At 41.7% G+C, this 13,796-nt stretch overlaps 1 protein-coding gene across 2 annotated transcripts in view; it reads right to left on the bottom strand.

Moving 5' to 3' along the window:
• Positions 1 to 6,014, bottom strand: part of klf12b (Kruppel-like factor 12b) — a 58,655-nt gene extending 52,641 nt beyond the window's left edge. Inside the window, exon 1 of one of the 2 annotated variants that reach the window (XM_049593614.1) lies at positions 5,739 to 6,014. The gene's annotated coding sequence lies outside the window, so the exon portion shown is untranslated. Of the gene's footprint in view, positions 1 to 408; positions 503 to 5,738 lie in introns of those variants that run through there. The other variant, XM_049593615.1, reaches the window with a different exon arrangement.
• Positions 6,015 to 13,796: the final 7,782 nt, after the last annotated feature.

The raw sequence follows: 13,796 nt of genomic DNA, 5'->3' as shown, positions 1-13,796 counted from the left end.
TTGGTGGTATTTTGCACCAGCATAACGCCTCGAATTCACATGAAGAGTATCGAATTAAGAAGAAAAAGAAGGGTGTCATATACTCTATTCGTATCGCTATCACTTTAAGGGTATTGGTGTCATAATTTGTAAACAATACCCAGCCTTGCACATGACTGATAATCATTTATCAAAAATTTCATTGTGTAAACACTTTGAAAGAACCAATGGTAAACCCTACAATATCTTCGCAATATCAGAATCGAGGTATTAGGTCATAAATATCATGATAGCTTATTCAATTGTCCCCAAAATCTAAGACAATATGTAGTCTCACATCAGAATACCGATATAATATCAATACATTGCCCCCCTAGGCTCCTTATAAGAATTCAGCAAAGCAATGCAGCAAATATTCAAAATACTCACAGTGATGTTTGACAAGCAGTAACCAGCCATTTTACATTGTAGTTCTATCTGTCTGTGTTCACTACTAAGACTACCAACCTCAGAGTCACTGGCTGTTGCACAATACTTTCCGTACACTCTCTCCCTCTCTCTCTCAGTCACAAAACACACATGCTCTAGCACTCCATGTACACCCTTAACTCAATTTTGGTAAACAAACGTAGGCTGGACACCGGGGTCAAAGGTTGAATCCACAGGAGAAATCGCAAAGGGAGAGAACATTTTGTCATTTTCTGACATGGTGAAATAACAGCTCGGGGAGTTCAGCTCACAGCCCTATGAATATTAGTCTTATTTCACACGCAGGCAGTTCAGCGTAACTACTATGTCTCGTTTCTCAGAATGAAACAGCAGCAAAATAACTGCAAACGTTTTGGATGTGCAACAATCTTGATCTATGACCTTGTTGTCCTGTCGATTTTTAGGCCGATACATCTATCAATGTGCAAAGTCAGTCGTCTATTTGGGTGCTGTCTGTGTCACACATTGTACACGCATGCCCTTGACATGCTTGTCTATTGTAAGAGCCTGTGCTGTATGTCTTGTGTATGTGTTACAGGGTCTTTCAATATGGCAGTCTCCTGTGGCTGGAAATCCGGGTTTGACGCTATGCCACCTCTTTGACCATGGGCCACAGGATATCCCACAATGCACCCTGAACACAACCAGCCTCTATAATCTGCCTCACTCCTCTCTGGCTTTGGCTTACAGTCCCAAATGAATCCAGCCATATAGTGCACTGCAGTCTATCTGCAATCAGTGACGACACACTCCATAACACCCACCTGGATCAATGATACAGCAGTCAGTCAATACGCCAGCAGTTAACCCAGCTGATTAGGGGTAATACGGGAATTTCACATCTCCCTGTATAAGACAGTGAGCGTATATGTTGTTAGATGGCGCGTACCAGAGTACGGCACTTCCTCCTGAAAGATTCAATCTGTCAACATGGGCTCAATTTGTGTGTTGTGATCTGTGGCAGACAGATGATGCCTTTAGTGGGGAATCCTGCCATGCAATTAAATGTGCTGGGCAGAGCAGTGTTGATGGACAGATAGAGTCTATCTGTTAGTGATTGGCTTTTTAATTGAGTCCCCCCACCTGCACTGATCTCTATCATAAGCCCTTGGACCGTGTCTGGTGTTGGGGGGTTGAGCAATTGACGGAATCAGAGTGGCAGTACAGCAGCTTGATGAATTCGTGGGGGGAAAAAAACGAGGTACCACATCATGATAACACCCGTATAGTTACATATCAGGATTTTAACAACAAGTGTATGTACAGCAGGAACAAGCAGACAGCAAAACAAACCATCACCATCTCAGGCTGAAGCACCTGGTTGAGTACGAGGACAGCCAGAAAGCCAAACAGACAGACTACACTGCCATATCCTAACATGACCGAATTATTGAGACTGTCCACCTGAGAAAAACAACAGCATCCATTGTTTCAGCAAATACTCTAGAACTTCCTAATGACGACGCCCTCTACTGGCTGCTACTGTTTAATAATAACGTCGAGGGTCCTTGAACCTTAACAAGTAATTTCAATCTGAATTATAACCTTCCCCTAACCTAACAAGTCGTCTTTGTGCCTAAACCAAACAGAATCTGAACCATAGCGTTAAGATTGCCCTGATATTGTCCTGCCAATAGGGGTGTCAGATCAAAAAACCCGTATATGAGTCGTTCTAGATCATGGACAGACAACTTTATTTCATGTTTGATTTGAAGGACTTGAATTATCGACCGAGTGTAGTCCAAATGGCTCACAGTGCAAGACCATGTCCGAAAATCGCCAACAGGGTCAAGTTTTGTTTTGCCAAAGATGCCAATCCAAACATTTGAAATAGATGGCTTAAAACAACTTTCTGGGAAATGGTGTGAGAAGAAAGACAGAGACAGAAATTACAAAGCTCTTTGCTGATTCAGATTGATTCGTTCAATGATTCGTCGTTATTGATTCATATGTTTTTTTCCCAAGGTAAACAACTGCATCATTGTTCAACTTAATTTTAACACATACATCAGTGCGTCTCGCCGCAACTTTCAGCACTGATTCAAACTGTCTTTAGCTTAGTCTGCTGATTCAGGCCGTAATGTTCGGAGCAAAGCCAGCCAATACAAGTACTGTTTTTAAGGTTAAAAGCTCAGCAGGTGGTCTTTCAAAATGTGCTTTTAATGTACTGTGTGTCACGACTGAGCTGAACAATGCCTTCAGTCAGCACTGAAAGGAGCTCCAAATGACTATCATGTTTCATTAGAGTCAGTTCAATACAAACATTCAGTGCTAAAGATTTGTTCATACACATACTGAACCTGGTACATTTTTCGATTTCGTTTTCCACTACAGACAGTACCCCCTCAATATAGGTGGAAGTCTTGGCCTATTGCCTTAGGGATGCCTCGTGAAACTGCCATGACATCATCTTTGACACAACTCAATACCATATTTCAATGCCATTTGTTCCTTCACGATACCAATTCCAATTCCTGAACTTGCATATCGGCAGATGCTGCGTACCAATCTGATACCATTGTGTGAAAAAAATTGTGTACTTGCTGATACCCGATCCAGCATTTTAGGCAGTATCAGAGGTATTTCCAAACTGGTATCGGTATTGGAACAACTGTAAATGTAACACAGCCACAGTGTGTTCACCTCACTCCAACCTCGTCATGGACTTTCCACGTCCAGATACATCGTGCAAGGTTCCCTGGGTGTGTTGGTTGTTGACACTCTGGGATGCCTTCGAAAGTTCTGTCTGTTACATGCATTGTCTTCTTCCAAGATACACTTCTGTTTTTACAGGAAATTTAACGTTTATATACAGTCTCAACAAATGCATGTGGTTGGGTTTAGGAAAACAAAACAAGGTTTGGCTTTATAATCTTACGCGACACAAACACCGCTCTCCTGGGTGAAAGCCGGTGCTTGTTCGACCCATCCGCCCACGCCACTCAGACTTTCGCCGCCTTAACTTTTGTTCTCATTCCACCACGTTTCCCTCTGATGCCGCTGGGCGCCGTTAAACTATAACTTAGGCGACCAGCCACGTATCACGCTGACGTTAAAGAACGGCTTTTATCGTCGGTGTCTGACGCTGCAAGTCACTACCCAAACTCCAGATTTTGACGACTTCGGAGTGAGATCAGGTTGGCTAAACCTTTAATCAGCAATCAAACAGAAGAACAGCAGTTGTCAATTGACTATGGCATGGTTTTGCAAAACCCTGATGAAAACGGTCTAGTCGAAACGTTGGTACTTGAATAAAAGAAAATATTTTTGCATCGAGTGTTAGAGTGTGCGCCTGACATCTTTTTTCCAATTTGTATTTTTTCGTCAATGGTCAGCACCTCTCCAACCCTGGTGTGCGCTCCTCCTTTCTCTTCACCTGTGTGGTTTTGCAAGCTGCCATTTTTAGAAGTCCCAGTTGAGTGAATAAATAAATTGAGGTCAAAATTGTGGTTGCTATCACAGTTAGCTTTGCCATTTAAACATGGCAGGTTTGTGCAGGTGATGGTTTTAGTGGTGGTTCTCTCTGACCAATCAGTCGTCTGCAGTATTTTAACTCCACCTTTTAATATTGACTCAGCTCGCTTGGAACCTCGACTGAAGTGGTACCAAAAAAAGTACCAGTAGTATCCACAACTTAAATGGAAAATCAAAAGATAATGGTTCCAAACCAGTTGAGTCAAGCTGTACCACGTAGTGGAAAATGCGGCATAAGACACCTCCACTATCACTGAAGTTTTCTTCAGTATTTTATCATATTGTCGTGACTAGTTATTGCAAAAATAACCTGCAGAATAATTATATTATTTTTCAGATAATACCATCCTCGCTTGTCTGCTACAGAGCTCCAACATGATTCTTCTTTGCTGTTCATGCGCAGTCGTTTCTACATGTGTGGTAATATCAGCCTGCTTATTCATGCACAGGGAGAAGGCCCCTTTGTAAATGGATTTAAGTGAGTTTAAATGGGTACTAATCTCACCCACTGAACATCCGTGAGCTGCAGGGGGTCTCATCCACACATACATGACCCAACCCCCCTCCTTTTTTCCATTTTTTTTTTTTTTTCAAATCTGGATGAGACCCCCACTTAAAAACGCACACAAACACACACCCTATCACACAGTTAAAGGCAAGACAGGGCCTCTCCACAACGCGGGGGTAAAGTCACAGAGGTCAGTGCTCAGTTTCCACATCAAACCCAGGAGCAGGGGCCAGAGCCTCATCCCCCTCCCACCTTCCTCCCTCCCTCTTGCTCCCGCCCTCCCCTCACACACACACACACACACCCTCCTCCTCCTACTCCCCCTTGCTGGATGTACAAATGCCTTTGCTGTCAGCTCTGCCCTGGTCCCCTGTAATTGAAAATAACAGCCAAGGGCCAGCCCCCGGCCACTCTCCCCAACCTGGTGGCTCCCTGCCTCTCTGACAGCCACCCATCAATACCAATGACTATTACCCTGGAAGTGAGAGTGCTGCCGATGACATCCAAGACACCACCCCTGCAACACTCCCACACACACACACACACACACACACACACTCACACACGCACGCACGCACACACACCTCCCCCCCAGTGTCCTTCCTCCGCTACCCGAGCCTCCTAATGTTTAACCCGTTGCTAACAGCCTCGATTCTCTGTCTCTAAGCTGCTACAGTGGGCAATGGTAGGCAAACAAGCCTGTCTCTCTCACACACACCCCCCACACACACACACACACACACACACACACACAACTCTCTTAAGGCATGCACAAAACTCTGACAAGCAGCAAACTTTTTTCCAGAGAGAAGTGCTGAGAGAGAGTTTGGCGCTGTCTCACTTCACACTCTTAAATTCCCCCCACCAAGACACTCATCCTACAACACAGCCTCACCGCTCAGCTGATGTGTGCTGAAGTTTCTTCAGAGGTAAATAAGTGAGACATGGGAGATTTTACAACTGTGTGTGTAAAGTGTGAGTGTATAAAGTCAGGATGCTGCTCATGCAAATGATCACTCAGTATATAATCACTTTTTATCCCTGTCTCTTGTCATGACAGCTTCTGACACTGGGACTAGGTGTTTCATGTCCACTCAGCAGCACCCCCCACACACTGACACACACCAAACACAATGCCATAGGTGATCTGAGCTGTCATCTGCTTTGACAGAGAAATGACAGCTGAACGAGACGCACTGAATACAAGCACAAAGCCCAGCAACGTGACAAATGAAGCACACAGCAGCAGCAGCAGCAGCAGAGGAACAGGACGAAAAAATGCACAGACCTTGTCAGAAGCTGCAGAGCCGTGGAGACTGTTTTCCTTTCTACAATCCTCTCTGTCTCCTCTCCTCCTCTCCCTCTCCTCTCCTCTTCTCACTCTGCGTGTATGTATGTGTGTGTGTGTGTGTGTGTGAGTGTGTGTGTGACAATGTGTGTGTAAGTGAGTGAGTGTGAGTGTATGTGAGTGAGCAGCTCCCTCCCCTTCTGCCTCTCAGCTGCTCGGCTCAGGCAGTTCTCAGGAAATGAATGGGAGCGCACAGAGAACTGTTGTACTTGCAAATGACTTACCCCGAGTCACATGATCCGCTAAATGTAGGGTGGGCCAGTGGGTGGAGGCTTCATAAGCAAAGGGAAGACAATATACTCTAAGCTTTAACAGCATGCATCGAATTACACGGGGCCCCTCCGGGGAGGTTTCCGACGCGTCCGCTCTCAGCCAGCCCGAACTCCCTCTCTCCCCCCCTGCCGGAGCGCAGCGGAGAGCCCCGGGCTGGGGGTGAGCACCGGAGCACCTCCCCGTTTAAAGGGGACGGAGAGGGGAAGGTGTGCCCGGGGAAGGCTGGGAACAAGTCATAATTCAAAACTCAATTTATATAAGTTTAGTTTAGCCGTGTGATAGTTTTGATAGCTGTCAACATAATCAAATTATTTATTACAAAAAGTGTTTTAATTAAAACATTTTATAAGGTAACATATTTAAGTAGAGCTGAAACAATTGGTGGACCAATCCTTTCAGTAGTTAAACAAATTAATTGGAAACTATTTTGATAACCAAGCTTTGTCATCAGTGTCATTTTCAAGCAGTAATGCATAAAACTGCCTGTCAAATTTGATTGTAATTATTGTAAACTGAACATAGTTGTATTCTAGACAGTTGTCAAGACGATTAATTGAGAAAATAATTGGATGATTAATCGATCACTTACGACACATTTTTATTTGTAGTCTAGATGAAAAATAATCTGATTTTAAAAGACCAATCTTTTAGTGATTTCAGTAGGTCTTACTTTTTCATGCAACTGTGTTTAAAAATATTCATAGAAAGATTTGGGGGGGCGGGGTTGCAGTGGACACGCCCCTCTCAATATTTAAAACGTGCATCAATCATGAAATAATTGGCTGATTAATCGGCAGTGAAAATAATCATTATTTGTAGCTTTAATTTTTGTGGTTCAGATTTTCACCTATGTATGACAGAGTTAGATCTATAGATGGAAACAATGTGATTTATAAATAGTAGTTTTTCCGCACACCTTTGTTTACAAATATCCATGGGCGTACATTTGGGGGGGATGCAGGGGACACGCCCCCCTCAATATTTAGAGCATGCATTTGTCCCCCACCACGTAAAAACATAAAAGTAGCAAAGGATGTTTATTTTGACAAAATTAAGGACACTTACACATAGCTGTATGTGGAAAAGGCGCAATTTATTGTACAAAAATTCACCAGAAAGCAAGAAATTAAGTGTTTGATGCCTATCATTTTCTGACGGAGGACCCCCAAACCCTCCATTTCATATGTGTCCCCCCACAATGTTGAAACAATGGCAATTAAGAGATAATGAAAATAATTTTTAGTTGCCACCTTAATTTCATAGTGCGGTTATTCACCTACAAGCAATTTTTATTTGCAGATAAACTATAAATTATTTTTGAATAATTTTAAAAGACCAATCTTTTAGCTATTTGAATATCTCCTACACCTGTGTTTAAAAACATTTATAAGCATAGATTTTGGGGTGGAGGACAAAGGGCACACGCCCCCCTCAACATTTAGAACATGTCCATTAAATGTAATATGAATTGCTTTAATTATTGTGGTTCAGATTTTCACCTATACCTACCTAAAATTCACCAGAAAGCAAGAAATTAAGTGTTTGATGCTCATAATTTGCTGGCGAAGGACCCTCAAATTCAATATGTGTGTCCCCCAAATGCTGAAACAAAAGCTTTGCCTTTGAGTCATGTTGTAAACTGAACATATTTGTATTTTACACAGTTGTTAGTAAAAAAAAAAAAAAAAAAGCTATAAAATATATAAAAAATATATTGACGTCACATTTGGAAATTGTGATGCATACTTTCACTGTTTTCTGATGTTTAATAGAGCAAGAGACAAATCGAGAAAATAATTTGCTGACTAATTAATGATGAAAATACACAGTTCACCCTGGTATGAGAGATTTTGATTGGTAGATAAAAATAATGGGATTTTAAAAGATGTATCTTTTAAAACGGTATAGGTCTAGTACTTGTTCTAACACCTGTGTTAACAAACATGACAGCTGTAGTAAGCTTTATTGACAGCGTTAACAGAAATCAGTGAATAATGCTATATTTTTTATTTCAGAAGTGTAAAACAAAAAAAACCCCCAGATAAAAACAAAACAAGATACAATAAAATGACATGAGCGACAACTGTAGAAAACAAACTCAAAGAATAACTTCTCATAAACAACTCAAATTAAATCTTACATGTTCAAAAAGGAGCAGGAGGAAGTACTAAACCTTATCTAATTTATATATGTATATATATATATATATATATACATATATATATATATATATATATATATATATACACACGTGCAAAAACATATATACATACATACATGCACACACACACACAAGCAAACAAATTCTATGTACAACCCAAATATTACACTGGGTCAGTAACTGATATATACATGTATATTTGGGTGGAAACCAAATTGTTATTATTTTTGTTATCAATTAATAAAGTATTTAATTGAATATCAGTATCAGGTATTCTTTTAACTGATTAATCATGTGTTGTGCAATGCAAATATTTACATTTGAGAAGCTGGAACTAGTGAATTATTGGTATTTTTGCTAAACAGAAAAGACTGAAACAATAAAATGATGATTAATATGGCTGCAGATTCATTTTTTGCTGATGGACCAATCACTTCATCGCCTAATAATTTCTGCCCTAACTGACTAAACTCCAAAATTCTCACCAGATATTTTTATGTATAAGTTTGCATAAATAAAGAGCTCCTATTTCCCTCCTCTCAGTTGGATTTTAGTTTCTGCTCTGGCAGTAAAATGCCACATCTCCACCTGCTGTTTAAATGACCAGCCTTGGATAACATGCTGGAACATTTCCCAATAATGACTGCTTTTAAAATCTCTTTTGTGTCGTGCCTGAGCCACTGTACCCATGTCAGCGCTCCTCCCGGTGTTCTCCGGCTTGATGAAAGGTATCTCTGTGGTATGAGGGGCTGATGTTGATGCTGCTCAGCGCCCACAGCCAGTCCCCTGGGAGCTCTAATTAAGGTAAAGGAAGCAGGACTCATCTGCATGGCTGATGGAGCTCGTACCACTCTACATGGTGCTTTATCGTGGAGCTGGAGCGGTGTGATTGAGAGAGCCAGAGATGATAGAGAGAGAGGAGTGGAGGAGAAGGAAAAAAAATACTATTTACAGTAGTAGAGTGAGCCTGGTCCAACTGCTACCCACTTAATATTCATTCTGTTTCACTTCAGATACTGTACGTCTTGTGTTTGCAATGAATGGAGGATAAAATGGTTGGGTGGAGACGAGAGGATGGAACGAAAGGGATGGAGGATGAGATTAATAAGGTTGGATAGGCAGGATAAAGGGATGGTTGGGTGAATTAAGAAGTGTATTTTGAGGCTGCCTGGATAGGAGGGGCTGTCGGTGTCCAATAAGAAGAGGGGCTGGTTGAATGAATGGATGGACAGAATAATGGAGAGCAGGGATGATCTGGCCGTGGTGTACGGTCTGACAGGATATTATTGTGGACTACAACACCAATCAGATATAGCAGGGTGCTTAAATCTTGCTTTAATGGTGTGTTTAAGCATTTTAATAAGTTTCATGGTGGCCAACGATTTTAGATCTCATTATCTAAACATTACACATTTGAATACACTACATTACAGCTAATAGCAGTATAATTGAGAGTTTTACTCAAGTTCCACCCCTACTTGTGTTGACTAGGCATGAAATAAGACTGTGTTTAACAATTTTCAATCTTCAGTGAAGCATTTTTGTGTGTTGTTTCCATGACGCCTACCACAATAAGCACGGCCACCTACCAACCAATCACACTGTTGAGAACAGCTCTCTGAGTGGAAAAAAATGGCCAAACTGAATTGGACTTGCACAAAACCGAACTGCTGTTGAACACACCACTAAATGCCCACTGCAATTTTTGTTTGTTTTGGTGAGAGTGTTGCAAGAGTCACAAAACAAATTCTTTCATAACAAGATGACGCTCAGTTTTTTTTTTCTCTTCTTCTTAGAAATGACCAGGAAGTGCTTCCAATACATTTTACTGCTGAATGATGATTCTTCTCTTGATATATGAGACCATCAAAAAAAGGGTTCTTTTAATCTGGATTGCCTGCAGCCAAAAAAAATCCTTATCACAAGATGGATATCCACACATACCCTATCTATTAATGAATGAATATCTTCCTTTCATAATGCACTAGTCTTGGAATTATCAATTGCATCTGCAAACATTGCTAAAGGAGAGACGTTAGAGGCCATTAAAAGAGCAGCTGAACAGTGATGTCTTTTATGTGAAAATATAATTGGAGATCTGCATATTTTAAAGTGTGAGAGGGCCAGTAGTAGGGGGTGAACATATATGTTTGTGTCCAATTATGATATGTCATATTAATGTTTGTATGAATAGATCAGGAGTCAATCTTTACTATCAAAAGAGCCATTTTTGGTCTGGTCATGGACTTTCCACGTCCACATACAACGTGAAAGGTACCCTGGGTGTGTTGGTTGTTGATGTTCTGGGACGCCATATCAAGTTCAGCCTGTTACATACATTGTCTACTTTCAAAATACACTTCTGTTTGAACTGGAAATTTAATGTTTACATACAGTCTCTTTCAAAATAAATGCACTGCGTGAGTACAACACCACGAATTGACATTTTTTTCCCTCCAACAACTAACAGAAGTGGTTGGGTTTAGGAAAAAAGAACAGGGTCTGGCTTTAGAATCTTATAGGACGCGAATGTTGCTCTCCCGATAGAAAGTTGGTGTTTGTTGGACCCATCCACCACTGCTCCTGCCCACCCTTTCGCCACCTTAACTACCCCTGGAATAGGTTAACTGCTACGATTGCAAACAAACAACATTAACTGTAATATAGTAAAAGGATTGGGGGGTAGGAGCTGGAGTTGGCAAGGAAATGGTTCCAATCCCCCATCTTTTCTTTTCTCTGTGTTTGTATAATCATACCAAAACCAACTCAAATACCGACTCTTGGTCAGTGGCCCTCAGCGCCAAATACCGACGCTCTTGGGCACCCTTTAGCAGTGGTAGGAAACGCACCAGGCAGCAGCAATATTTGACGCCTTATGCAACTACCGTAGAGGGGGTAGTGGATGGGTCAGTGTCCAGACTTTCACCTAAAAGTCTGCTATTTGTTGCTCATGTGAAACCAAAAGTCAATTGAGTTATTTTAATGACAATGTAGTGTGCTTATATATGTAGCATACTACGCTATGTCATGTGACGTCACATTACATTAGTAACAAACGTACTTATTTTAAGCCAAACCATGATGTTTTTCTCTGAAGCTAACCAAGTGCTTGTGTTGCCTGAACCTGCGGAAATACAACTAAAGACAAAGTTTTCACCTACCTTTAAAATTTGTTTTGATAAGACACAATTCATGTAGCATGCACCATCCCTGAGTGTCCAAAATTGACGCTGGAGGGCACTAGAATGCGATAGCTTGATGTGTAGGGCCACTGGCCATACGTCTGTATTTGACGATTTGAAATGAGAATGTGTTGCAGCAGCACTTTGCCAGGATGGTGTGGAAAATGAATGAAAAGTTGGTCAAAAAAGCTGGCCCCAGTGCAAGCTATTATGACACATCCCAGTGCACGCTAGCTCCTACTTATGCACCTAAACTAGCCACTGTATAATCTTGGTCTTGTCACATGATGAACACCAACATTATTATTACCCAGAAATCATCATTGCACATATGTGTATGACAAAATATCAAAGAAAATAAGAAATAATTCATTTAATTGAATATGTCTTTTTTTTTTTTTTTAAAGTTTACTTAAAGTTTATATAGAATATGCATATATTTCATAACATATTTTGTTATAAATCACTACTGACAATTTTAGCAAGGAGCAAAAAGGAGATGACCCAAGATATAACGTACAGTGAAAAAAGCTCCATAATTTGACACACTGCTGACCAACAGAAGGTGACATGCAACTGAAACTGTATGAGAATTTCAAGTCTAGGCACGTTGTGGCAATTGAAGCCCATGCAACATGCAGTTAAGCAAAACACTAAAATACTTCTTCCCCTGTCAGTCTCCTCTCAGCATAATCTGACATACTTGCTATCCAATTACCTGTTGTTTCAAGCAGTCAGTGAATCTGCACGCTGCTGCACAATTGCACAAAACCACCAACACTTCAAATTACAGACATATGGTTACTCATCTCACGGTCCTGGGTTCATTGATACATAAGAACGGTCAATTACAGATTAATGTGACATTACCAATCTGAGAGAAAAAATTCAGATTTGCGTGATGAGAGGGCTGGCTAGTTAATAGGCGCTTTGAAAGCTCTGTGTGTGATGGAACACTAATGTAACATCAGCCGTAAGGCCCGGTGATGATCCTTATAATGACGTCCTGAGGAGCTCTTTCAAATGAAATCCTCGCTGTGTAACTGGTGCCCCAGGAGTCCTGGCATGTGTTGAAGGAAGGCAGGCAGAGTGGAGCGCAAACAGGCGCTTCGAGGGAGGTGGAAGAGGGAGGAGTGTGGACGGAAAAGAGAGGAGGAAGCTACAGAGAGGCTGAGGAGGAGGAAGAATGAGAGAGGATGATGGTTTGAGGGACATGGGGGAGGGATCGTAGGAAGGGTGGTATCTGAAAGGGGTGCTCGAGTCGGAGCGCCTGGTGCACCTAGTTGGGTTTATTAAACACAAGAGACGCAAGCACCTCTCCCTACGCCCACACCAGATAGGTTGTGCGTCACCCTGGGGTGGGAGCAGTTCAAAGACGGCGTGGGCGTCTGGGGGGGGATCATTTGTGTAGCGGCATAATAAGCTGTAAGACATCATCAAGAGCATTATCATTACACACTTCTCCCTTGCATCATCTGACCCAATCTCATCAAATTATTGTAACACCATTCATCATTTAGTCACACACTACACAATTTCTGCACTGAGGGGGCGAGTATTCTTACTGTGCAAAGGAAGCCTGTATTTGTCTTTGCAAAAAAATGAAGAAAAAAAATGTGTGTGTATGTTGTGAAATGCTGTGAGTGAGCGATGTGATGCTCCCTTCCTGTTGTCTCTGGCTGAACTTTAGACTCTGGACTGAAAGAACAGACATGCCAGACGAGGAAGTAGGGAGCAGAGAAGCTAAACACAACCTGTTACTGCACAGTCAGGAGGGAGGGAAGGAGGGAGGGGGAACAGAGGGGAGAAAAAACACTCAAGAAACAGAGGACGTTCTCGTACTGCAGTTATAGGGTATCACTATAATCAGTACATATCCACGACTATTCTTTCCATTTTGAAGAAAAGGACATACTGTGGAATCTAGCTCATTTTCCGACGTTTTACCTAGGCCTTGGGTAGAATAATGAAAGAGTAATAAAATTGTCAGGACATGAACAAAAAAATTAAATACAAAAAGTGAAGAGTCTGTGAGAAAACTGAGAGCGAATCATCTCAAAACCTTGAAAGTAGAATGGGCAAGAATATATATTCTTTCTGTCAGACAGCCCTGGTTTCTAGGCAATGAAGTGCTCACCTTCGGAGCTTCTTTTATCCCCTGCAGTCCCATTCTGTTCCCACTGTGAATGCCCGACACAGTAGGGCCACATACACAAAATGAGAAGCGCTTGCTCTCAGCTTCACAAGTCAAGGTTTTTTTGTCCACCAGAATGAAATCCGAGAAGCACAATGGGTCGGCCCCGGCCTGTTCATCTGTCTGCCCGCCTGTCACGCGCAATATCTTGAGCGATTCTGACAAAACTTTTGGGAATGGTGCATGTC

The sequence above is a fragment of the Epinephelus fuscoguttatus genome, linkage group LG13, assembly GCF_011397635.1.
Source record: "Epinephelus fuscoguttatus linkage group LG13, E.fuscoguttatus.final_Chr_v1".
In the NCBI taxonomy this organism is placed as follows: Eukaryota; Metazoa; Chordata; class Actinopteri; order Perciformes; family Serranidae; genus Epinephelus; species Epinephelus fuscoguttatus.
Note: the sequence above shows the minus strand (reverse complement) of the source record. Positions and strands in the feature narration are given on the sequence as shown.